This window comes from Dryobates pubescens, chromosome 17 (assembly GCF_014839835.1).
Source record: "Dryobates pubescens isolate bDryPub1 chromosome 17, bDryPub1.pri, whole genome shotgun sequence".
In the NCBI taxonomy this organism is placed as follows: Eukaryota; Metazoa; Chordata; class Aves; order Piciformes; family Picidae; genus Dryobates; species Dryobates pubescens.
The window spans coordinates 18870045-18895400 of record NC_071628.1 but is presented as its reverse complement, the minus strand read 5'-3'; the positions used below and the strand labels follow the sequence as shown (position 1 = coordinate 18895400).

At 38.8% G+C, this 25356-nt stretch overlaps 1 protein-coding gene across 3 annotated transcripts in view; it reads right to left on the bottom strand.

Moving 5' to 3' along the window:
- The window catches only part of TLN2 (talin 2), a 152028-nt gene that overhangs the window by 91050 nt on the left and 35622 nt on the right, over positions 1-25356 (bottom strand). For 2 of the 3 annotated variants that reach the window (XM_054169272.1, XM_054169273.1), the window contains exon 2: positions 15068-15150. The exons of the other annotated variant lie outside the window; for it this stretch is intronic. The gene's annotated coding sequence lies outside the window, so the exon portion shown is untranslated. The remainder of the gene's footprint in view (positions 1-15067; positions 15151-25356) is intronic. 3 annotated transcript variants of the gene reach the window in all.

The following is a 25356-nucleotide window of genomic DNA, read 5'->3' as shown; positions in this document are numbered from 1 at the left end:
AATTTCTTTCATCACACCTTTTTATCAGACCATTTAGATTAACTGATAATTAACAGCTTAGAATAGCTACTTAAACAAAAGCTGGATTTTCTCAGTACACAGCTTCTCCTCTGTGAAGAAGCTGCAGATGCTTTTTGTTTCGTTTCATTTTACAGACTGGGGCTTGTCTCAAGTGTCTTCCCTTACCGTCATAACACTGCAAACTACTATTCCATCATTAGTCTTTCCACAGTGATCTCCAAAAACACTTCAGAACTGAAGTCCTTTCTGAATAAACACGGAATCTACCAGAATCTCCAAATCTGTTCTGCGTAGGTTTATCTGCGTGGTTTCAGAGACACCCAAGGATGCTTTATCCAAAAAAAGATCCTAGGAAACGAGCCCATGACTTATCAGTTTCCTCCAACACTGGCTTCTCAAACTTCAGAGAAACACTTTCATGTGCCTCCTCCACGTTACCCTCGGGCTCTAATCCTCCCCATTTGGCTTTCAGTAACAACCAGGATGGACAGTTTCCATCTCCTGGGTAACAGACAAAATAGGACAGCTGTCTTTTCTAAAAAGAACTAAGAATTCATTCAGGAAAATAGGCTGAGATCACAGAGGAAAACAAGGGAAAATACCTTCCATGTTCCCTTTATCTTCTGTACATTGATTCACACCACATTTAAATATTTCTCTGTGAGGGTAATGGACTCTTTCTGTTTCCTAATATCAGTCAGTCTTTGGAACAGTTGACCAAAGCTCAAAGGGATCCTGGAAATTAAGATGATTTTAGAAGGATAGGCTTGCCTGCCTTAAAAGTCTAATTTTCTGTGAATAATGAAGTAGGTAATTTCTAAATCAGACTACAACTGATTTGTGCTTACATGGATGGAGGATTGAAAAGAATACATTACAGATCTGGGAGACAGAGTAGCAGCTCTGAGCTCTTAAAGAACAACCGGCAGATCACCAGTGAGAGAACCCAGTATCTGCAGGTACATAGCAGAGTGCGTACACTAAGGCATCAAGGTGAACTATCATAGATCCCAATTTCCAGGAAATCTGAACAAAAGATAGTAACCTGTTCATAACTTGATGGAAATGTTCAATGCCCTAAGTAGCAGCCTGTTCACTCCTTCTAAGGAAATTTAAGGGAAAACTCTAAATTATTTCAGTGCTGGGAACGAAGGACATTTTAAGATATCAAAATTTGCTTAGACCAAGTCTTCTTACAGTCATCCCAGAAATCGAGGTCAGCCTGCTCTATTTGTTCCATGCTTCAGAAAGCTGTCTTGTTGGGTTGCATTCAGGACATTTTTGATCCAGGAGGTACTTCTCTAGGTATTGGAAAGAGGGATACTAGTGACTCAAGCTTTAATCAGGAAACTTCTCAGTCTTTCTGGCCATGAAACCAAATGGCACCAAGAAGGAATTTAAGTATGTTTTGGTTGTTGGCAGACTTCTCTGCTGCTCCAATAAATGACTTTCCCAACCAACTTCTTGAAAAGCCTTCTATAACAGCAAGTAATAATGAATGATCTACTGTTTGTGGATTTGTGTATGATAAAAGCATTAAGACAGATGACACCTGTACTGATCAAGGACTGAGCTGTCAGCAGTATTTGTCAGACTTATCAAGGAGTGCTGAATCAATTCGGGGTCCATCTCCATATTACTTTAAGAGTTTATGGGTGAAATCTATACTTATGAATGTCAGTCTCAGGTAATATATAGAGCATGCCTCTGTCCCACAACATCTTGATTCTGTGATTCCTCTCTGGGGGCATTCAAGGCCAGGTTGGATGAGATCTTGAGGAGCAGAGTCTAGTTGAGAGGCGTTCTTGCCCATGATGGGGAGGTTGGAGTAGATGATTTCCAAGGTCCCTTCCAACCTAAGCCATTCTATGATTCTGTAAAGCAGGTTCCCTGAGAACTATCTTCCTCAGACTAGCTAGCATAATAAGACAATTACAGAAATTCCACAAAATATTCCCCATGGAACTAAATCATACCTGAGAGCTCAGCTCTGCTAGACTGGGAAAGTGACACTGATGTACCAGCTACCTTATCAGATGATGGCAAGGGGGAATGGAGTTATCTTGAGAAGCATTGTACAAGAACTCTCAAGAGACACAAACAGGGTAACAGGCTGTGTCTCCCAGTACTGATGAGGACAGAAGTTGGCATCATGTAATGGCAACAAGAATCAACTGTCATCAAGCTATAAGCATACAACAAAAACAGCAGAAAAAATACTTACTAGATGCACGGGAGAAATGAGATTTACAGGGAACACTAATTAGTGAAGACTGACCTTCCTGATCATTCACATACCCAGCCGGCTTAATTTGTATCATTCTGCTAGTCTATGGTGTCTGACAGCTGACTGGGCTATGAACTTACCTGTACATTGTGAATTACACTGCTAAGCAAACAAAATTTCAGCTTAGTATTATCTTTCCTTAATGCTCTGAGGATGTGAACACTTCCATGCCTTCCATTTCACACCCTTGCCGTAGAGTGTTTGAAGTAAAACACAACCCAAAAATATCTGCACTTCTAAACTAGGCAAATGTGGAACAGCTAACACTGGCTGTGCCAAGCATAGACTACACCTACCCAGTTAAAGTTGCCACTGCCAGTGCTATGTTTAAAAGCGAGACTCTGCTATGATTTAGTAGAGGTTGTCTCCCTGGAGATGTTTCTTAACTGGTTCATCCAGGCTTGAGCAAACACAAATCTAGGTCAGGAGACTGTCACAGACTAAAAGCCTGCATGCATATATGCTACTACAGGTAAAGTTACCTATTTGTTGTTAAGTCTGAAGGACAGGCTGCCATCCAGAGAGACCTGGACAGGCTGGAGAATTGGGCTGAGGAGAATCTCATGAGATTCAATAAGGCAAAGTGTAAGGTCCTATACCTAGGTTGGGGCAATCTTAGATATCAATACAGGTTGGGGAATGATGAAATTGAAAGCAGCCCTGCACAAAAGAACTTGGGGGTGCATTCTAGGCTGCATCAAAAGATACACAGCCAGCACACAGAGAGGCTAATGACTGCACAGGCATGCAGGGTAACAACACACATTTTACTACAAACTCACAACGTCACTTAAACTAGTTAGTCCTTGCTGCTGCTGACATATAAAATGTCACATAGTTTATTTCCAAAGAAGAGTGCCTTCTCTTTGGTGCTCCATTGCTGCTTATTTGGAACTCATTTATACCATAATTCTCACCAAAAAGCTGAATGATCAGCTGGGGGTTGTATGCCTGAAACATATGTATGTCATAGTATGGCCTTCAGCAGCAGCTCTTTGATGGACAAGACACTGAAGATGTCATCACTGGTCAGAGGCTTTGCCATTCCACTAAGACTAGTATGGAGAGATGCTTCAGGGACAACTAACTCTCATGTGCAAATATCACAGATGTAAACACTGCACTGGAAACTGTCTGGTCGGTAAACTTGGAAGGGAGCAGAATGAACTCTTCTGGTGGCCAGAAAGGAGAAAAGAATACTCTCAATTTCCCCCTTTAAATACCTCAGAGATCACAAGAAAAGCAGTAAACCAATAGATTAGAAGCTGATATTCTAAATGAGCAATGGGTACAAAAACATCAGCTTAGGGGAATACAAAAGCAGTCTGACAATCTCAGGCACTGCATGCTATCTGAGGAGGCTAGTCACGAATCTTGAAGTTTGAGCAAGCAAGCAAAAGAAAGGATACACCTTCCTTCCATCCCACTTCCTTCCATAATACAAGGCACTTAATGACTGTACAACACAAACTGTTTTTTAACATCCATCAACATGCATGGACAACTGAAATGCAAGACCTTTTATACACTTCCTGGCCCCAAACAAAGCCCTGCTTAGCCACAATGCCTGATAAGCAAGTTTACAGTTAAAACCTTCAAGAATTTAAAGAAAAAGTCACTGCTTTTATCTGTAGTGTGCAATAATGAATCTTAAGTCAAACCACCCAAAAAAACCCCAAACACAAAAAACCCAACAACAACAAAAAAAACCACAACACCAAAATAAAGACAAACCAAGTTAAGCTTTGAAAGGCTAGTGTGAAAAAGTAGGCTTTAATCAGTAGCAAGCATTAATCATGCCTTTCTCGGTTCACAGATTAAGTTGCACAGGAACAGTATCTGTTTTACTAAAAACCCAGGAAGGAAGTACCCTCAAGCAGAATTATGTACGAGACAAAAATATTTGAGTCTAATTAAGAGTTGTTTACAGGAGAGTCAGCTTATTAGTGATTCAACTATAGTTTGCTGAATTTTTAAGTCAAAAGGCGTATTTGCAAATTAACTTGCTTGAAGGTATCCTTAAAAGGAAGTATGGATTACAAGGGACTACAGGAGGAATGTCATTGTTCCAAACAGAGCTGAAACAGCTTTTAGATAACAGAAGCAAAGCTTGACTGGAACTAGTTGTAACACAGAAGTCACTAGCCTCAGGAGCAGAAGCCTTCAATATGGCAGTCAATGACAAAACTCTGAAAGGGCCTCCTTTCAGGCTTTTGTTCATATTTTACAAGAACACTGCAGGAAAAAGCTGAAAACAGGGACCATGAGCTTCATAGGAAGCAGAAGTGAATCAACAGTATTTTGCTAAGTTCCTCCCCAAAGGAACTGTTTATGGTCTGGAGATGAGCCTCTTATAAGAGAGCTCTTAGGAGGCTGGTAATAATGAGGTTCACAGATTCTAGGAGTATAATAAAACAGTAGCTGAGATAGAGAAGACATTTTTGTTCACTGGGATTTCATTCAGTTTTGCTGTTGTTGCGAGAGATTTTGGAGGGGTTTGTGGGAGTGGGTGGGCATGTGCTTTATTTTTTTTAAACCAAAGAGAACTGCTTGTGAGGTTAATCTAGATTCATCACAAGAACTTTGCAGCAACTTGATTACAGTGGGATATATACTTATGCAACTTCAACTGTATTTTCTGATTTCTGGTAAATTCTACAATAAGAAGACTCAATTATGATTAGAAATACATTCTTTACTGTGGAGGAGTTAAGCTGATACAAAACTGATTTTCCAAAGCAGCAGATTTGCATATTTTAAGCATTTAACTCACAGCTTCTAAATTACACTAATACACTAATAATAGCAATAGGCTGAACAACCAAGTGAAGTGTTAAATCCAGGCTTCCGCAGTTCTGTATATTCACACTAGTCTAGCCTGCTGAAATGCTAGAATGCTTTGAAGGACAATTTAGTGCTTTTATTTCTAGATTTATAATCTTTGAGCACACTCACTTCAGTGAGTTTTTTTTCCACTGAATTAATTCAAAGCTGCCACTCCAAAATCTGAATTACATCTCCCATTCCTGGTAACTGCTCCAAAGTAGTGTGCAATAAACCAGAGCTGTTATTTTAGTCATCGAATGACAAAGTAAAGCTATCACCCCCTGGGTTCACCTCATATGGTCTAAATATTGCTCTGCATTTCCTCTTCTTTTTTTTTTCCCCCCCTTCTTTTTTTCTTTTCTCTTTTTTTTTTCCCATCTCTCTCTCTTTTTTTTTTTTTAAGTGACAAGCATGGGCAGGGTTTAGAATGAGTTTTGTGCAGCAATATACGCTGCCCATTCAATACAACATCAGGGAATTTTTTCTTGATACAGAAACAGTCTTGTTAAGTTCCAGATAAAACGTCATGGTAAATCATCAGGATTCTTCTGCTGCTTTCCTCCCACCATCCCAAACACCACCTCCTACTCCCCTGGAAGTTTTTGATAATTTTCTGCAGCCAGCAATTACTTCAGAAATACTGCACTTGATTACCTGCATTAGGCAACATGAAGGCATCTAATGGTCTGCCTGAATTTCCTGTAAGCTTTATAAACAATCTTCATTATTTGTTAAGGAAGCTAAACTATTGAATAAAATAAAATCCACTCAGCTACTGAAATGACTGACATAAATCCCTATTAATAATTTTGATCAGTATCATCATCCAGAATTACACGGGGTAGACAAATCTTCAGAAACAGCTTTGCTACACAGAACAGGAAAATTAGTAGAGTCAAGAAAAAAAAAAAAAAAAAAGAGTTTCATAGAATAGTTCTCTGCTGTCATTGATTTGATCTGAAGTGGTAGACTTAACTGGTACTGAAATTGCTTTTAGTTTTGCTTGATCAATTGATCCCAACAATCATTTAATACAACCATTTAAAACAGTTCACTTAAATTGGAAGTGAGGCAGGAATAAAAAAGAAGTTAGACAAAATGTTTTTGCATAAATAAAACTAGAGTCTAACAAGTTAACATTCCATCTACTTAAACAAGTCTAGAAGAACTTGAAGTGGGACTGCACAGAAGTGGTAGACAAGCTGACCATGAAACTATCATCTTCACAATGAACCTCATCTGCTTATCCAGAAGCTTCACAAACTGAGGATGAAGGCAAAGAGATTCCTGACTTGGAAAACCATTATTTCTTCCACGCCCCATTTGGAAAGCAGGATGCTTGGTGCAGAGCTCAGTCAATTAGCAAAAATTGAGGTTGACAGCTCAGGGACTGATTGTCATTTGTATTAAGCAAAGCACAGCAAAGCAGGCCCTAGTCAGAAAGTTACAGCTACTCTTCAGGCAAGCTAACTCATTTTCTCTGTTCAAGTACATAGACTGCATTAAAGTTCATTCTGAGTTAAACAGGCATATACAGGAAGATGAAGTGTACTTGAAAACTCCATGATTCAAGATAAATCTAAGTGCCTGAGCTACCATTTTCATTTAAGTCTTCAGTATATACTGAGCAACACATGAATATAAATGATAGCAAAATCACTGTCACAGGAAAAGTTTGATTCCATTCCTGTCGATTGTCCTAAGATGGTGATTCAAAAAAAACCCCAAACCCACCACAAACAAAATACCAAAGCCCAAACAAAACAACAGAAACCAAAACACACATTGAACAAACATGGGGACACTGAATACTGTCTGTCTTTCCCACCAGGATAGAAGTCCACAAGTTGTCATATTACTACAAACCCCGTCAGCATGCATCCTAACACTGACTTCCATAATACACCATATTGGTATAAATATAAAATACCATCAGGTACTGATGCTTCATGTCTTGTGAAACTCTGCCATTATGTGCCTTTTGTGCAGGTCTGATACTTACTACAGTTACAATAATAAAACATTAGATCACAAGCAAAGCATGTTCTGCTGATAGCATGACTGATGTATTTCCAATGACTACCAGATTATTTTAGATTTAAAATTCTTCTATCAGCAGAACTCTGCTGCCATCACAGACGTCTCCTCTTGAAACAGAATAAACAAAGGAAACATGTCAAATTACCCAGCTGACACTAAACCCAAATTAGGGTAAACTGAAAATGCCCAAAAGTTAAAAATGCCAAAGAATAATCAATCCAACTGCCTGGCTGACAGTAGTAGTTTTAGCAGAATTTCTTGCAAGCAAATAAATTCCCTGTTGAACTCCTAATATGAACCACAAAACATATGGTTATAGGCCTGGAGTCAAAATGGAAAAAACTCACTAAGTGCTTTCCACAGATACTTTTCAGACTTGGACAGATTTTTAGTATCACTTATACAGAGTGTTGAAATTTAACATGAATTTCTCACTGCATAAACAACTGGCCAAGAACAGTGACTCTATTGACTCAACACAATGCAACTTTCCTCTGCACATACTATTACTGAAGAGGTCTCAGACAAGAATTACAGCACAGGGGATTTTAACCAAAAAAGGTACATGATAATTCACTGCAAAGGACTGGCCAAGGAGACACTTTGAAAAAGAACCCTGAATAGATACCAAGTCAACTATGCAAAATATGATCTGCAATTCTTCCCTGCATCTTTCAATACTACTTGTTGGAACTTCCATAAAAAGGCAGGTTGCCCAGGATCAATGGTCCACCAGAAAATTTACTAATAGAAGCTCCTCAGCATTTGCTTTACATAGCTATATCGATTGGAACTACCACACAGGTTGCTGAGCTGAATCATGAAACACAGCAGGGTGTTAGAAGCCAAGATACTGGACACTTTGCTCAAGATAATTAAAATACCTGGCTATGTGAAGTGTTTTTCAAATCTGAACTATCCCTCTTATTCCCCCACAGCAATGAAACTAAATCAGGCTTTCAAGAAGGCAGGTGCAGAAAAGAAATAAGAAATAAAGCAATCAAAACAAATTGAACAGCTTAACACTTTGGTTTGGTCTGTGTTTGTTTGTCCAACCTCCCCACATTAAACAGAGAGATCTCCAACTACATCAGATTACTCAGAGCACCATCAAGCCTACAGTGAACATTTCAACACACTTTTTCTTTCTGCTTAATAACATTTACTGGAGATTTAAAAGAAAGCAAATCATTATTTGAATCTAAACTATAATTAATTAAATTCTGTTTCTGCATCTTAAGTACTCTAATCTTGGTCCTCTCTGGTGTAGTATTATCCAGACAATTTTGCTCACAAGCAAACACAAATTGGATCAATATGAGATTAAGAGAACTTCTGTACAAATCACCATTCTTTATCAATTATCATATCGTGGAGAAAAAAAAGGTTTACAAAAAGATAGTAAAAATAAACAAAATATTTGCATATTGGCAAAGACAGCAATACCAAGCCAACATATCCCTCAATGGAAAGGTGATCACATAAACCTGTTACAATTTCATTAGATTCTGGAAAATGCAGTTTATGGCTCAAATGATACAGTTATGAAACATGTCAGATCAAAAGAACTGCACATTATGCAATCTCCATCCAACATGTTTAAATAGCTATTAAAGAAAACCAAACCAACAAACAAAAAAGAAAACAACCCCAAAACAAACAAAAAAAAACCCCAGCACCACGTTCCCCTCTTCCAGTCTCTTGACATTCACTGTGAATGCAATTACCAGTGACAGTTTACAATACCTAGAATACCAATGGATTCGCAGATTGTGGAGCTTAGTGCAATGCTCCTTTCATGTACTGATGCTAGCAACCAAACAGAGGAGGAAGAAAGGGAGGAATAACAAGGTGTCTCAATACTTAACCATTTCATGCTGTCTCGAGGGTTCAGTGCTAGTTGTAACGATATTTTTTAAGCATGAAGTTCCTGGCAGAGGTGTCAGGTTTCTCTGTGCGTTTTCATTACTAATTTTCTAATTTACTTGGGGTTTTTAATAAGAACACTATTCAACAAAAGAAAGAAGCATGGAATGGCTAATCAAAAGGACATTGAGTAAAAATCATGTAGGGGGGTAAAGAGAAAGATATGGTAGCTGAGAAAAGGAGTAAGACCTACAGCAAGAGTCTGCAGAAGGCTCAGCTATTACTAGAATCGCTGACACTAATGAAAACGGAAAAGCTAAGTAAGTACAGTGTGCTCACACCTGTCAAATCAACATCTGTGACACAGCCACAAACCAGGAGAGCACAGAGAGGCACATGAGAAAGCTAACGTACAGCGTGAATGTTTCCAGCAAGCACTATGGCATTCATTTCACTCCACCTTCAAGAGTAATCCACAACCCCAAGGTAAGAAGCTCACAACTACCAGAAGAGGGCAAGGGGAAGGGGCAAGTGGCTTACAAGTTCGTGTAACCTCTATAAAATTTTCTGAACATATTTAAGCTTGAGAAAAACCTTTATCTCTAAAGAGATCAGTATCAAACCCCAAAGCAGCTGCTACTGCTCCAACAGGGACATAAAGGAAAAGATAAACCAATGGTGAACTTCTATCAGGGTGTAACAGTGTGCACAAACATTACATGTCAGTTAGATTATAGTTAGCCTAGCACACTGCCAACTGTGTGCTAATCTAAGGTCAAACCCCCTCCACATCAAATGTGCTCAGAAAGAGATTCTGGCAATGATCTTACTGAAAAGCTCAAAGTCAACTTGGCAGACTTCAAATGGTTCAGCCTGAATTCAGATACAGAAAAAAACCCCATACAACTACAGATATAATTTCCTACCTAAAGACATGAAGTTCCAAGCTAGGGATTCCACTTGTTTCAGCTGGGATCAATCTTTGACAGTTATCATTTTGGCTACCTGAAAGATACTCATCAAGTAGCCCTCTCCAAGACTAAACATTTTTTTATTTAATGGCTATTTAGATGGAAATCAGAGAAATGTCATAAATACAGGCAGTCAGAAGTCTTTGAAGTGGTCCTGCAATAAAAGCAACTGAGCTGCTAATCAGGGACAGTGAATTATTCTCCCTGTAGGGCTTCTACCTGCAAACAGATTTTCCATGAAAAAAGGTCTTATGCTAAGGAAGGCTACAATAAGTAGGTCAGCAAGATTTCCCAGTTGGAAACTTCATAGATTCACCAACAATTCCGAATATATATACTCTGAGAACACCTCCTTCTCAGAATACTTCCTTAAAGGGAAAAAAACACCATAATAAAATTACTTCATGACAAGGTCTTTAAAAGACCTAAAAGTAAGAGCTGAACAGCACTTTTTCACTGCAATATATTATAATTCATGTTTCTCATTTACAAGCTTCAGAGGAGAGTTCAATGTTAATTTCTGCAGGCTACATCACACAGCCAAATTGATTTAGTTTTCACTTTTATGTACTTTGTAGAGCATTCTTAGCTCTTACACTTGGGTCAAACACTTTCACTTTTACTGCTGACTTCCACTGTCAGTTTCAGGCACTTCCAAAAATAAATCCATGAAAGGTAAGACAGAAGAGAGCTATACTTGGATAAATAACAACATACAGGACAGGTATGCAAGGAGATTCAATCTTTCCATCACAATGTTAAACGTCTCCAGCTCCAAGTAGCTGCAGAATCATGGAATTGGTTGCCATGAGATGTAGGCTCAACTTGACCCCCAGCAAACAGACCTTGTCTGGAACCAGCACTTCTAAGAAAGAGAATACTCTTCACAAGGTCTTGATGTCACACACACAATTTTCTGGTCATTTTCTTTCAAATGTTTAAATGAGTTTTGAAAACAGTTCTTACCTTAAAGGAACAGTAAGTCCATCAGAATCCCTAAACTGTGATCCCTAATGCTGTGAAAATTCTGAACTACAAACAGGTATTTGAAACTTGAATCTGCTGTAATATCAAGCCCCTAGCTTTATAGTATAAAAAGACATGGAGAGATGCATTTCTAAACAGAAATCCATATCAATCCTTATCTGATCCCATCAAGGTTATCTTCTGCATATAGTGCTGTTTCTGTATACCAACAACAAAGGACAATGTATATAGGCAAGGGGTTAGGCCAATATTTAATAAAGATCCATTAACTGGTTTGGTATCTATTACCAAGAGAAAAGGAACAAATAAACCCCAACTGTAGGAATACACAAGACATTCACAATCAAACTAGTAAAGAGCCCAGCTTTTTGAAAAACACACCTGATAGTAAAAAACAAAGTGACTGAAATGGAAAATAACATGTTTAACACTATACCAAGTCTCAATCTTAGAAGCACCACCTGGATTTGGTATACTATACTTCCGGGTTTGTGCATACAAACATGCCAACATTACATAAATAGAGCATATCTATGCGTGTAGTCACATTCACAACACTTCCCTCAAAATCATGGCTTTTAGGTAGAGTATCACTGAGAAAGTTTCCAGCTGAAAAGGGACTGAAGCGAACACACAATTCCCTAATAGGTTACCCAGTGCAATGAGTACACTCAAGGTCAAAGCCCTGCTACTCTTCCTCCCTCCACTACCGTCACTGACTGAATGGCTGACTACTTAAATTTACAGCTAAAGACTTCAGCAACACACATCGAGCACTTAAAATACAGCCTCCTTGTACTTACTGCAGGCTCAGCACTGTTAATCAACTCCAGTTTCAACAGACTGCTCATTGGATTGCTCATATTGAACTAAATGTTTGTGGTCTGATTAATAATGCAATACTTTAGAAAACTGAAGTAATCCTACCCATGGCCTAACAGCAGCAGCAGCATGATACAGATAAAATATTCAACAGAACATTCTGAAATGAAACTTCGGCATAATTGCTGATACTAGTGGTATTACATTATTTTTTTGGGGGGTCTACTACCCACAATGCCACAAATTGTTTGGTTTTGCAAGGTATTTATCTAAACATATTTAGAATTAAGCATTGTGCTAAATCTTATGTACCTGAAGGATGTGTAGCATTCACCCAGCATTACACAATTTTCACCTACATGAGCATTCTTATGCATAAACATGAGACTCATTGACCTACTTTTGAAGCCTTTCACATCCCTCTTATTCACATATAAATGTTCCATTCCACGGAAAACTCCTTTTATGCTGTTGCATTTTATTTGCTTCTGAAACTGGCATCCTTTCCCTTCAAAATTTTCCTTACTGTAACAACTAGGCAAGACAGGAGTGAAACGTTTTCTTGTGCAACACCTTTCTTGCCTAACTACTCATCGCTATTTTCTAATCCACTCTATATTTTGCATTAAAACATCAAATAGTTTTTTTAACAGTTTCAAGATCTGTTTATATCCTGTTCTTCTGGTATAAATCATTCAAAACGAGGTGGGGGGAAGCACCAAAACACTGAAATAAAATACTGAGAATCACCAAGCAAGCCAGATACTAAAACCAGGAATTTATTCTGCTTTGGCAGGAGCTTCAGTTTTACTGCAAAGTCCTACTTGCTTACTGTGTGCTGGGTCACCAATTCCTCTCCACTGGGGTGCCCCTTCTTGTGGAAAGCATGCTAAAATCACAGATTCATTGCGCAGACTCACAAATGCTGCAGCAGTTGCTTTAAGTGCAACTTCAACATTTAAGTGACACTATTAACAAAACCTGAAAGTAGAGGTTAGGACACTTCAGAAAGAAACTTATGATGATTTTGAGTATTCAATACATGCAGTATACTAAAATCTCCTTGATGCAGTGAACAAAGATGGAAATCTAAAACCATGTCATCATTAGTGATAACATGGTTTACTAAGACTACAGCTACTGCACAGTAGAGGAAGATGCGCACTTTAAGTTCCTCCTCATACACTACCTGCACATAGCAGTGACAAGTGCTGCCCCTCAGGGGTCCATACAAGGATCTGCACTGTTTAATAATTTTTATCAATGATATCAATAGTGGGATTGAGTACACCATCAGGAAGTTTGCAGATGACACCAAGCTGAGTGGTGCTGTCAATATGCCAGTGGGATGCAATGTCATCCAGACCTAGATAGGCTGAAGAGATGGGCTCAGTTGAACCTTGTGAGGTTCAACTAGACCAAATGCAGAGTCCCGCACCTGGGTTACAATAACCCTCACTATCAAGACAGGCTGGGGTGTAAGGTCATAGAAAGTAACCCTGCAGATAAGAACTTGCAAGTGCTGATGGATGAGAAGCTGGACCTAAGCAGACAGCATGTGCTTGCAGCCCACAAGACCAATGGCATCCTGGGCTGCATCAAAAGAAGCGTGGTGATTCTGCCACTTCACTCTGCTCTGCAGAGACCTCTGTTGGAGCACTGCATCCAACTCTGGAGCCCTCAGTACAAGAAGGACATGGACCTGATGGAGCGGGTCCAGATGAGAGCCACAAAAATGATCAGAGGGTTGGAATACCTCTGCTAGGAAGACAGGCTGAGGGAGCTGAGGTTGTTCAGCCGGGAGAAGGGAAAGCTCCGGAGAGACCTAATAGCAACCTTTCAGTACCTGAAGGGTGCCTAGAAGGATGGAGGGAGAGGCAACAGCCAGAAGCACTGATGTACTGCCAACAGAAAGGAGGGACATCATTGTGAACGTGGAGATTCATTCCTCAATCAGACCAGCATGAATGAATTGAAAGTGTTTCCTGAGGGAATCTCCCTCCACAGTTAAGAAACTAAGACTATTCCCCAAAGGACCTGCTTTGTATGGTTAGCAAATAGCTACCAATACAGTACCATCAGTTATACAGTCATACATAATTAGTCTAACCACACAGAGATAATACCTTTGTTTCCCCCTCCAAATTTCTGAAATCCAAAGCTAACAAATATCTTTAGCCATGTTATTTGATATCACAATTGAAAATAGTGAACTGACAGTGCAATAAGGAAAACAGACATTGCAGGAGAGCTTCCAGCAGTGTTAATTCTTAAAAACACAACAGTTACAGGGTTCTTGCTGTCAGGCTTGATAACACTAACACTCCATAAATATTTAGCTCTAACTTGTAATAACAAGAACAAAACAGTGTTTCTAAGCATCTAGCCTTCTCTTAATACTCATACCTATAAGAAAAATAATCTCACACAACTATTTACTCTTCCGTGATTTTTTTTCCATTTAATCTTATCCTTAGTATATTTGATATAATCTGACATGCTGCCTTAATTATAGGTTGCTTTGAAAGTTCACTGAAGACATTTTTTTCCAAAGATGGAGAATAGCAGGTCAAAATTCCATTAGCGACCTTTTAGTATTACCAGCGCCATTTCCAGATGAGCAGTCAAAGCCAGAAACACATTTAGAACAGTAATGTGTGCAAGGTCAAAATAACTCCCAACAGATGAAGAATCTGGAACAAGATTTATTGACATTTTGCCCAAAGCCTGTCTTCCCACTTTGTGAGATTCTCTTCTCAAAGCATTACTGTATAGAAATGGTAATGTGTCTGTAAAGCTTTTCCTGTACTGACTTTTCCTTGTTGTTTTGCCACCTCTCTTAAAGGTTTTGAGATGAAACAAACAAGTCATCTTCTCAGCTATTTGTTCTCATACCAATGAAAGGCATGGCCCTTTTTCCTAAGGCTCAGAGAACTAATTTATTATATCATCATATTCTCCAATCTCCTTGGAAACTCTTTAAAAATAGTCAATAGCTGTAATGGCCAGGATAGACTTTTAGCTGTTAGTTGCAATGTTTATTTGGAGCTTTGATATTCATGCACCACATTTATTTTTCAGCTTGATTTCTCTCTTCACAAACACGGCTACAGCTGTATAAATTTCATGCAGTCTCTAAAGAAAATATTACACTAATACATACAGGCAGCAGATAAAAGGTTTTCATTATTGTAGGAGTTTTTAATGTCACTATATGCATAACAAAGAAAATTTAACAGACCCTTACCTCAATATTTAACTTCATTTAACAGAAAATAAGCTTGTTTCAAAGTATTGCTTGACCATGTGGAATGCCTTCATTAACCAGCCCTGTAACACAATACGCAAACAAGTTACTTTCTTATCCCCAGTGTATTCATTTCTAGTTTTAAAGTACCTTCTGTCAACATACTGGAAAGGAAGCAACTCAGGAAGTTGCTTTTCTCTTTGGGAGCTGAAATTGGCATTGACAAAATGAACAGCTTTAAGTTCAAGAAAACAAAATTCAATCTAGGCTTCCAAACTACTCGCACTCAAAAGCTTATCATAAATGAACTCTGAGTTTTTATAGGTAGATACCTTGAAATTGTCTAATCACTGAACAAAACACTTGCAGCATAAGTCTGGGTGTGAACATAAACAATTACATTGACCTCTCAAAGAAATCTATTAGACATGAACTGGGCTTTACAGCGTCTGTCTAAAGTAACTTAGCACAAGCCTCTCTCGGTGATTTCCCTTCACAGTGAGCCCCCTTCTGAGAGTATCATTGCAGAAAAATAAAGATAAAATCACTAGTTTTGATTGTAGAAGATAACAGAAAGTCCCTTTTGAGGTTTTGGTTGTTTTGAGGAGGTGGGATTAATTGTTTGTGTGGTTTTAGTATTTGGTTTTTAGACTGCTTTCTTCTTTTCCCCCAGATTGAAAGTTACCCATTCCTATTCTGCCCCTCCCCAGTGTATCAGTGAAGAAAGGAGTTATTTGTAATGCGAGTATTTGTATGACAATTAGAAACCAAAGTCCTGTTCAGTCCAGGCCATGAATTTGCCAGCCACCTGGCTTCCTGGAAGCCACAACTCAGTTCTTCATACTTGCACCTATGTTAAATTTCTAACATTTGTTCCAAATGCAACTGTATAGTATTTTAGTCACAACACTGACACCTTTCTTCATTTTGGGTCCTTTCCTGACAAAGGCAGAAACCCTTACAAATCCCCATGTTCTGAGAGCAGCAAGTACTAGCTGCATGCATCTTCTCCTCTACTCTGAGCCTCCATCAATTAAGGCTGACATTTACTGGACTTGCATCAAAAATGAATGTCTGAAGAGAGTACCACACCTAGAGGACAAAAAAACCCTGACACTGTGGATAATGAACTGACCATCCCAGTGTTGCTTCTTTGTACTTACACCTAACAAACGTCCTCGCATCTGCTCATGCGAGTCTTTAATCAGAAACATGACTGGGAAGGAAGAAGATCAAGGAACAGCTCTTCTAACATTATGGATCAAGGGAAGCAACAAGCACATATACTGCCAAAAACAACTTACTGAGTAGAATACCATCTTTTGAAATTACAACTTCATTTTTAAAAGTGGATTTCCAATACCTGAACATTTAACAGCAGAAAAATTAATTTTGCAAAGGCTGAGAAAAGAAAACACACACAGCCCCCCAAAATGGCTTCTACTCTGTTAGATTTTAAGACCAGCTTCAACAAATGTGACTGTGAAAGAATGTTCTTTTTTTCAAGCGGATTAATTACTGCTGAAGCAGTCATATATATTTTTACTTAGCAATTGCAGCTAAAGAGAGCCTAAAAAACTATTAATCACTGTTTGTTTATTCTATTGTCCTCACTTCCTGGAATGTAGTCAGAGGTGGAACTCAACTGCCCAAAAGCCCAGTCAGCAAATCAGCTGTTCTGAGCCCTGCATTAGTTCACAATATGATTCTACTTACTTACATTCTTAACTTACTTTAGAATGGGAGCAGTAAGTGAATAAAGCACCTAATTGTGGAAGTCAGCACAAAATTCAACAGTGCTTTCTGAATATTTGGAGTACTTTTTAGCATAAATGGTTTTGTTTCAAGTGCTAGAAATGTTATTTATAAGATGGTTAAATAAAGAAAAGCATTGAAGTATACAGTGTGCTTTGTCAATTCCATTACAGAATCCTACACTGTGAATTACAGGTAAATTATAGTTTTGCCCTGTATAGATATTTCCTAGATATTCTGCATTCTCAAAATTCCTGGTGATAATGTGGCTGAATTCAGGATTATTTGAATTACAAGCTCACTGAGACTTCAAGAATTAACTGCAGCCTCTTCTTATGCTACATCTTTTGAATGTGAAAATATTTATCTACGTATTTCTGTCAATGTATTTCCTCTGTATTTATGCACATTTCATTTTCCTGTAAGAAGTTTTCTGTGCATTTTTGTTGTTCTTTGGGGTTTCCATAGAGGTTTTTTTTGCCATCTTTCATTTTTATTTAAAAAAAAAAAATCATTACTTTCTTATTGTTGTTAACCAAGCTGTAAAAAACAAAAGCAAATAAAAATACACAGTCCATTACATAAAGCATGGATTCCTATGCTTTAATCCTGGTGGCATTCATTATATTATTCTATCAACCCTGCTAAATGGATCTGCTAATTGCTTAATATTTTAAGCTATAAACAGGGGAATAGTTGTTGGAGGTTTTTTCCATACCACCAGGTATGTTCCATGCTTCAAAACTGTATGTTCCCTGCACACAATAAAGGTACTGAATAGCCATTTTAATCTGGTGCCAATTCAGACATTTTGTAGTGTGTCACTTCTTTCACTTCTTAGTTCTTCCACTTACCTCTCTTTTGTTACTTTCCTAAAGACTATAGGAGGGTAAATTACTACAAGGATATGAAATACACAATACCATGAGGCACATATATCTTAAGCATAATGTTCAGAGACTAAATCCCTGCTACCAGTCCCATGTCCATAAAAGAGAGCTGAACTCCACCAAACAGATTTAAGGAAAGGATGGAGAAATAGGGTCTATACAGCCACTCACACAGTACACTGCCAAAACCATAGTCCACAGACTACACCCAAAAGCAGACATCACTTTCCTTTGAAACTCTTCTCAGCAGCTTAGTACTTAGATTTCTTTACACCCTAAAACTAGATTTCAGCCATGTACTAAATATACCCACAGCAATACAGCTCCTATCCTCCTTTTAAGTGTTCCCTCCATTCTTTTCTTCTGACCTTTCTCTAATCCCTTATCAGCACAACAAACAAAACTACAATTTTTAAGGTAGACAAAGAAGGTTTACCAAAAACTAAACAGTAACTTATTTCAATGTTACTATTACCACCACTACTACTACTACAGAAAACACCACATAAAATACTCAAATTCACACGTGGCAAGTTCTCCGAAAGATGTTTGCCCGGAACAGTATGTTATCCAGGCATCAAATTGCGATGCCTCTCCTTTGATGACAGAAAGTAAGTTTGACTGACTCACAGAAGGAATATGAAGTCTGAATGGTCATGCTACACTGCTCTCTAAGAAACCATGCACTAGAAATGTGCCATGCATCAAACCCACCTATTCTGTATGATGTGACTGCCACACACTCTCTGAGCACTACTACAGGAAGCATCCAGAGAACGACAAGCATCAACCACTACTAAATCTGCCAGACTTGCGATGTATGCAAGGAGCTAACTTTAAAATGTCATCAACAGTTCTTCAATTATTATAAAATCTGTGACTCTAGATTTATGCATAGAATATAGTATTTTAAAAGCAGAGCTAAATATCTATTTTCAATCATGTGGCACAATGCACAGTAATTGAACATTATGAGAATTATTTCACCTCATGTAACGATTCGAAATAACACGTGTTCAAAAATAACTACCCAGAACTTACTTTGTCCAGTACCATTCACACTAACTCTTATTTCTGACCTTGTGCAGTTTGCAGTCCACAGTAATGGTAGCCTTTATTTCCAGCCAGCCAACCTGTGAGCTAGTAACACCTCAGCAGTAAACACAACTCCACGGTATCAGAAAGAAACTACTCATCATAGGCTCTGTTTTCTTCCCATGTTGTGATTCTGTACATTCAGAATATCCAAATGCTGACTTGCACTCAGGTCAAAATTAACCAAACTCCTCATCCATATAAGCTGACATGCATTACAGTATCAATTATTCAGCTACACTGCAAAAATTCACTGGTTCAGAGGAAGCTATTGAATCTCAGCAGTACCATGGCAATATAAAAAACCAACAGTGTATTTGCAATATATTCATGAGCAAGTGTGAATTCAGCTGACAAAAGTAACTGGTAGTAAAAAAGGGAACTTCCACTTTTTATTTACAGTTAAGTTAGGCCTCAAACCCTTCTCCTAAATAAGGATCTTTTACAATAGGTTCACTTTTCCCTTCAAGCTATTCATCCAAGAAAGGCATATTAATCCATAATATAACACTGGACCTGCTCCAAAGCACCAGTCAAGCTTAACTCTTCAGGAAAATATATTTAACTTGCAGTTTCACTTAAAAAGCAAACAAAAAAAACCAACAAAAAAAAAACCCACACCCCAAAAATATCCACCCCACAACCCAAACAACAACCAATTCAGCTAAGTTGACAGTATACAGAAGTAACCAGGTTGGAAAAGATCTTTGAGATCATCAAGTCCAACCTATCACCCAACACCATCTAATCAAATAAACCATGGCACTAAGTGCCTCATCCAGTCAACACTTCCAGTGATGGTGACTCCACCACCTCCTGGGTAGCCCATTCCAAGGGCCAATCACTCTTTCTGTGAAGAATTTCTTCCTGACATCCAGCCTAAACCTCCCCTGGCGCAGCCTGAGACAGTTGGATCAAACAGAAATTTACAGCAAAAAAGCACAAAATGGAATTTACTCTCTACTGCAATGGCTACCATTCCTATGTTTCTTCTCAAAAAAAGTTAAAAACAAAATACATGAGCAAGAACATTTTAAATAGCTTGACTACATGCATGGTAGATTTTAATGCCGTAAGAAATAAAAATATCACCAGACCCAGATTTTATGATAAAACCCCTGCAGGAAGGGTAACAAAGGTGACTGGTTCCATGTACAAACAATCAAGCAAATTGAAATGAAAAACCTATTGCACTGCTAATATTAATTCAAATATGTCACTTTTGAGCGATACTATGAGGTTATGATCAAATTAGAGGTTGTCTGTATTGTGAACACTTTCACCATAAATGTTGATATGAAATTCCTATGCAATTTTGGCTGAATACCTGCAAATAAAGCAAATAAAGTCACTGGCAATATGAGTATTAGCTTCAGGAACTGAGATTTCATGTCCCAGGTCAGTGCACGAGCTGAATAAGCAATAAAATAATAAAAGGAGTCATTCAATGGACAGATAAAAAAGAAATAAAACAATAATAAAATAAAAACAAATACAAAACTAAACCCACAAAACATAAGGGTTTTTTGTTGGTGGTATGATTCCTTCACAGTACATTACCAAGAGAGCACACCTGCCATTCTAATGGCGTAATTCTCAAGCTGTTTATATTTAGCATAAAATTGACCAGCTAAATGTGCTTGCAACAGAACAAGGGTCCATTTGCACTGTAGCAGACAAAGCTCACAATTTACCTCTTTGGCATGCTTAACAGGATGTCTGCCAACTTTCTAGGCATATTCCTTGAAAGCTGGGCTGCTCTATATTTGCAACCAAAGCGTTAGTATAATAATGGTTCAGAGTCTCCAGAAAGAAGTGTTGCAAATTCACTTTTAATAGAAATAAAACTCGTGTTCTTCAGTTTCATACTATCCTTGCTGTTTCACTAGACTGAAGAGATTTTTCTCACCTCAAAGTGAGCCCCCTGTCATGAGCAACTCTTCCTAGATCTCTCCAGAGAATTTCCAAGATAGCATCTTTTCATTTTCTTGAGCTTGAAGATCATCTTCCCAGCACAATGACTTGTTATCAGGATTCCTATACAGTATTACAGTCTTAGCAATCTGTGATTTTTAAATCACTTTCAATGCACTTCCCTCTCCAAGTAACAGATGTTTGTATGAATTAAGCTGCATCAACCAGCTGAAGAAGCTGTTTGGCTACCTCCAGCATTAAAGTTCTGTTGTATTCTAGTAGGAAGTAAAATAAATCTTTTGATATAACTGGAGACAAAAATGGAATTTAAAAAGTTAGCTTTATTCACAATTACTTAAAATAGTTCCTCAGTGACTGAGAATTTAGCAGTCCTAGAGAATGTACATGTAACTGTCACACACACTACCAGATGTAGATAAAGCAATTCTCTTTCTGCCTGATTTGTCTTGGAGGACATTTAGTTAACATCTTGGAGGGAAAAAAAGCACATCTTTAACTATGCAGCTCCCAAGTCAATTCTTTCTCATTAAAATACACTTTGAATTTCATAAGCTCTTCCCACAGACATAAATCTTTCAGTCCTAAGCACTTCCTGTCATTTTCAGTGCTTCACTTCAAGTACTCCAAAGAACAAAACCGGAGTTTTGCAGTGACCACAGACAGGCAGAACAGCACTTGTGTCCCAGGGGAGAACACTGGCTGGAACAGCTATTTAAACAAGGGAAGAAGGAGAGACAATGGTGAACAATGGATACATAAGAAATACATGCTGTTTATACTCTTGATTGAAATCAAACACATGAGAAGTTCAACCTCCTCATCACTCTCACCTCCCAGTAAAAAGAACTAGACCAAGCCATCCAAGCATGTTTCTGCACTGAGGCAGCATTTGAGCTACACAGAACATGAAATAACCCTTTTCAAGATGGTTTCACTACTTACAGTTATGTGGTATTAAACCAAGTGTGTTTTATATAAAGAAATTATATTTATTCGATAGGGTAAGGAGCAAGTAATCTCCATCATGATTTGGCACTGAAAGTCTTTAACCAAATCTGCCAATTGCATGCATGGGTTGCCTATCCCCAAATACTGTATCTTTTTCAATCATTCCCCATACTGGAGCCGCTTGAATTTCAAATCTTCCTACCTCATTATGGTTCACTTTTGAAGTCAGCGCATATAAGTTTTCTCCATATACTAGAACAAACTTCCATAATCTTTTTGTGAAGAAACTTAAGAGTCACACTGAGGCATTTTGTGAGACAGAAAGCAATGTTTGTCTTTGCACTCCAGTAAGCTACTTAAATACTACAAAACTTGAAGTACTCAACAATGCTAGTCGCTTAGCACTGGTTTCAGTTGTAGACCTGCAACAGTGCCCTTTATTTAGCACTGTGAAGTACACTTAGCATGCTTGCCACAGTACAGCTGCAGGGTGGCATGGTGGAGATGACAGAAAACAAACAAATGAAAAAAATGAAACAAACAACCCCCACCAAAAAAAACCCAAATAAATGCAAAACACCAAAACCAAACAAACCAAACAAACCTCATATGAACATACTTCAGCAACAAGTCAAAGCTGTTCGTATAGAAGAGCAGACTGACTCCTATCACAGAAGAAACCCCAGAAAGAGATATATTTACCCATTTTCCATTCATTGTCCTGGAGCTGAAGCCAAAAAAACCAAAGAAATCAAGTGATTTTCCTATCTGGTCTTTTTGAAACAGATCACTGTGACACCAGTCTGCACAGACCTATGGCTTTAGGAAGGAAGAGGTAAAATACTGCAAACTTAGGTCCAGTACACACTTAGCATTTCAGTATTTTCAGAATATCATAGAGTGGATAGCCAAAGTTAATTCCAAAGGTTTTTCCTACACTGCCCAAGGGAATGATTCCACTGCATTCAGAAAGTACATCTGAAGGGTTTATTGCTTCCAGATTTTGAAAGGAGAAATTACTGCTATAACTCAGCTGAGTTCTCTTAACAGCTCTGCTAAAGCCTCTCTGGTTTTCATCCCAGAGTCTCACTACAGAATAAACACATTTCCTGTGTATTAATTCTTCAAGTATACAAAGCTCATATTCAAGTTTAAGCAGAACAATCCATTCTGTAAGGAGGATGAGTACAACCCAACCCTTGGACTGCAGGCTACTTGAAACACATATAAAGTATTTGTAAACTTGAGTTACTGCATATAATGCCCCTTAGCCTTGTTGCCATTCTATGCCAAACATCTGAAGCGCTGCATTTAGAATTTGCACTAGAAGCGAAATGTGATAATCACAACACACATCCAATTCTTCACTTAATGGTTTCATTGGCTCAAGCTAGCACACAAGTGACAACTGACCTCACTCTCCCAGACATATGCATTGTGTCATATAACAAGGGCAGCAGCTAACACAGGTCCACTCAAGTTTATGCTTAGCATTCAGATCTGAAGGATCAGCACTGTAACAGCCCAGCTACCAGCCTGATGCTAGATCAGAGACTTGATACCAGTGATAGGTGCAAAAAGCCTGAAACTTCTGCCCAGGCAGCTTTTGCTCTCAGATGTCACAGACATAAAAGTCTACTAAGACTACAACCAATTGTCAGTGCAGTAACTAAAACACCTGCTTAGTAATGAGAATTGTGGTCATAGAACACATGAACATAAGAGCCAACACTAACTAAGCACAAGCTGTTTGGATGCACAGAGGAAGTGAGCACATCCATGAAGATAGGGGATAATAATGCAACTCTATTTTAGTGCATAGCATTAGCAGGTTAATAGGCCTTCATTGCTACATTTCTAAACCTGCATTTCAATTATTACAGGGATTTTATCATTAAAATCTTTAAGTGATCCTCATTAGGCTTTTAAGTGACATAATTGAATTCTGTCATAGTGCACTTTAGAAGCTCTGAAAGTTCAGAGCAGCCAAGAACATCCAAGTCAAACCTTCTTTCTGAACTGGCATTCTCAAGACTACAGGGGAACAACTGCACTTCTAATTGACATATTCTCTACTTGCTCTGAACTTGCAGCTGGCAAGCATTCAGCAGGGGCTACTTTTTTCTTGGTGAGAAATGTACAGGGGACATCGGTCTGAGGGCATGGAAGAGGACAGATCTAATCTTACACTTGGAAGCACCACTATAGAATTAAACAAAAAACTACATGCATTATGGCCTTAGTCTAGCTTAAAGAAATGTGAAACAAGCAGAGGAATGAAGTTTTATCAACAGAAAATAATCACTGCCAGGACATGCAATTATTTTGAAACATTTCTGAATTGCCAGGGGAAGAGGGGGATATGTCTTTTTGTCTCAAGTCTGACAAAAGCTCACAAATTTCCTAAACCTTCCACAGTGTGAGAGAAAAGGATCACTTGTTCTGGCAAGGCGTTCTACCTTTGTGTATCTTTGCAGGCACCTCTGACTGCACAAGTTCTTAGGAACATGGATCCAGAAATTAAAGCTTAAGAAATCTGAGCAGCAGCAAAGATTTTTCATAGCAGTTAGTGAGCTGGGGAAGAAAGTAAAAAGCCATGTGATGGCCAGGCTGGGTCTCTGAGCTTTTAGATCTTCAGCATTTAGATCTGTTCTATCCAAAGAATACATATGCCTGAAGTAACAGAACTATAGAATCATAGAGTGGTTTGGGTTGAAGTGACCTCCAAAGGTCATCCACTCCAACCCCCTCTGCAGTATGCAGGGACATCCTCAACTCGATCAGGTTGGCAAGACCCTGTTGAGCCTCACCTTGAATATCTCCAGGGATGGGGCCACGAACACCTTCCTGAGCAATCCATTCCAGCGTTCCACCACACTCATGTTCAAGAACTTGTGCTGGGCATCCAACCTAAATCTACTCTTCTCTAATTTGAAATCACTGCCCCTTGTCCTATCATTACACACCTTTATAAACAGTTTCCCTCCAACCTTCTTGTAGGCCCCCTTCAAGTACTGGAAGGTTGCTATTTTGTCTCTCCGGAACCTTCTCCCAGCTGAACAACCTCAGCTCCCTCAGCCTGTCTTCCTAGCAGAGGTATTCCAACCCTCTGATCATTTTTGTGGCTCTCCTCTGGACCCGCTCCATCAGGTCCCTGTCCTTGTACTGAGGGCTCCAGAGTTGGATGCAGTGCTCCAACAGAGGTCCCCTGCAGAGCAGAGTGAAGTGGCAGAATCACCTCTCTTGATCTGCTGGCCACACTTCTTTTGATGCAGCCCAGGATGCCATTGGTCTTGTGGGCTGCAAGCACATGCTGTCTGCTTAGGTCCAGCTTCTCATCCATCAGCACTCCCAAGTCCTTTTCTGAAGGTCTACATTCTATCACCTCACACCCCAGCCTGTATTGACAGTGAGGTTATTGGGTGCAGGACCCGGCATTTGGTCTTGTTGAACCTTATGACATTGCATCTTGCTGGCATATCGGCAGCACCACTCGGCTTGGTGTCATCTGCAAACTTGCTGATGGTGCATTCAATCCTGCTGTCTATATCATTGATACAAATATTAAGCAGTAGAGGTCCCAGTATGGACCCCTGAGGGGCAGCACTGCATGCAATCATCCAGCCAATTTCTTATCCACCCATTAAATCTGCGTCTCTCCAACTT